This window comes from Tamandua tetradactyla, chromosome 19, assembly GCF_023851605.1.
Source record: "Tamandua tetradactyla isolate mTamTet1 chromosome 19, mTamTet1.pri, whole genome shotgun sequence".
Classification (NCBI taxonomy): Eukaryota; Metazoa; Chordata; class Mammalia; order Pilosa; family Myrmecophagidae; genus Tamandua; species Tamandua tetradactyla.
In genome coordinates, this window is record NC_135345.1 from 12,814,565 (window position 1) to 12,817,283 (window position 2,719).

Here is a 2,719-nt window from a genome sequence, read left to right on the forward strand (position 1 = left end):
CCGCCCAGAGTTCCCGCCGCCACATATGGTCTGTGGATTTAGGTGTCAAAAACCGGAGAATTAGAAATGGTAATTTTCCGTCATTATGGCTGAAACGCGATCTATCACAACAACTGGAACATGTCTCCGCGCTAGCGAAAATAATGTTCGTGATTAGGAATCATTACGCACGTCAAGCCGTGTCCATTAAGTTGTAGGGAGAAATTAGCCTTGACGGGCGGAATCAAACTACAAATATACAGGCCTCGCCGTCAGGAGGCTGCGCGGCGGCCCAGGGGACGAGGCAGCCAGAGCCTTGTGTTTTCTTAATAGGAAACTGCCCAGAGAATTAATACCCCTTTCCCACATCCCCTGATGGGATTCTCTCCTCCTCTTCGCCCTGCCCAGTCCGGTACCCCTGGGGGTGGAAGTGGGGCGCAGGCATCTCAGGCAGTAGCTGGATGCTTTGAAGTCCCAACAGGCCCCGGTGGAGTTCCCTGCTCAGCACTTCCAAGCTGTGTGACCCTGCCCAAGTCACTTGACCCTCCTGAACTTTGCTCCCTCATCGGTAGAAGAGGTATAATCCTCCCACTTCATGAGGTACTCCTGAGAATTAAATGAAATAGGGTGTGTTGGGTATAGGTTGGGAGCGATGTGACCACTCCTCCTGGACTCTGCTCTGGGGCAGGGGTGGGGGTGGGTAGCAAGGAAGAGAGAAAAGGGCTGAGTGGCCCCAGCTGAGAGACCCTTGGCCAATCAGTCCCCAATAGAAAAAGATGGGATGAGGCCAAAAAAACAACTGAGAGCCTCACCTAGGCCAGGCTTTCGCCCCTCCTCAACACCCCAAGTTGGGTTGAAGCATTAAGGCCTTCCCGTGCTGTCTTGGGGACCTCCAGCCCCCAGCCCACTAGGACCCATACTGTCATCAAGGAGTAGTAAATGGTATCTGGAGCCAGAATGAAGAAATCAGAAATAGCCTTCCTTTTTGGGCTGTTGCTTCAGCCCCTCCGGGAGAATAAAAGGCAATTTCCCATTCCTGCTACCTCCCCAAGCAGGGAGTTTTAGGGAAATTCTTCCCTCTTCTGCAAATGAGAAAAAAGAGACAGAGGGCAGGGTGTCAAGAAAGGCTGGTTCTCTTCCAGCCTTGAATTTGTTACAACTGTCTGAGAGTTTGCTATGTGTGTGGCATCACCTTCAAAGGGATTTTCTGGAATTATTTATTTTTATCCCCCAGCCACCCTATGTATCTTCATTGCACAGATGGAGATACCGAGGACTTGAGGTTAGGGATCTTGCCAAGGTCCACGAGGCTGGCAAGAAGCAGAAGACGGAGCCCACCCTGGCCCTGCCTCCAAAGCCTTTAACACAACCGCTGCCCTTTCGACCTGCACAGCCTTGGCTCACCAGCCCACTATGTGGCTCCTGACTGGCTACTGGTCCACGAATTCAGCCTCTAAAAGAGGTAATGGAGATGAAATGAGCTCATGAACATAAAAGATTTAGCTCCGTGCCTGACCAAGCGTTGCCGTGCGTTCAAATCACCTACTCTCTCCGGGGCTCATTTTTCTGATCTTTTAAATAGGATCCTTATCGTTGCAGCTCTGTTGCGGTGGCCGATAGCCAGGGCTTTGTAGTTTAGAACCAGGCAGCTGGATTCAAATCTCAGCTCCGCCAGAACTAGCCGCTGCGCAGGATCGGTCGCCAAAACAGAGCAAACGTAACAGGGCTGCTGGGAGGAATGGATGCTATAATCCGCATAAAGCACTTATTGTAGCAGGAAACAGAGTGGGCGCTAAATAAAGCGCTGGTCACTGGGATGGTGATCGATCTGCACAGGCTTTGAGTGCCATTACCGAGGGGGTTGTTTGTGCAAACTCAGCCGGGGAAACTGCCTGTAGTCACCCGGAAATTTCTGGGCGGTTTTCAGCAGCTATGTGAACTCGCGAACCGGGACTCAGGCCCGGCTTCCCGAAGGCTTCTTAGTTCCCGGACTGCACTCCCTGAACCGGTCAACACGTGAAGCTCCCAGCCGGGTCTCCGCCCCCACCACTCTGCTCTCCGCACACCCAGAGACTGGGAAAGGTTCGAAACGAAGAGACAGAAAGAGACACAGACTGAGCCCAGAGTAGGGAGTCTCGGCCTGACGGGCGAAAGGAGCCAAAGACGGATTCAGCGATCTGGGCGCATCGAAAACGCTCTTGAATTATCGGACATTCCCGTGGCCTTCCTTTCGATGCTTACTTTTTCCTTCTTTCTTTCTTTTCTTGTTTTTTTTTTTTTGGGGGGGGCACTTTCATTACCTGTCTCCCACCAAACTGTAAACTTCAGAGTCTTTCTCCTCTGTATACCTGTTACCGAGTAGGCACTCAAGAACTGTACTGCACATTTGAAAAAAATAAGTGAACGAATGAGTCAAGGGCAGAAGGAAGGAGAGAAGGACAGCCAAAGATTCCACAATAAACACATTTCCCCTTTAAAAAAATCTCTGCATTTGCTTCACCTCCTCCCTTACTTTCCAGCCTTTTCCTGGCTGGGCACCTGTGAAGGTCAGGGCTGCGGGTCTCCGTATACCTCATTCCGGAGACTTCTTTGTGAGTTTTGTTGGAATTGCCTGTGCAGCAGAGCTGTGAACCCCCTAGGGCAGAGAACAAGCCTCATTCAGAGCTCCTGCTTGCTGCAGGCTTAGAGAGGATGAATTCCTATAGATACTATGGAAGTACAGCTTGGATGGGACCTCGCT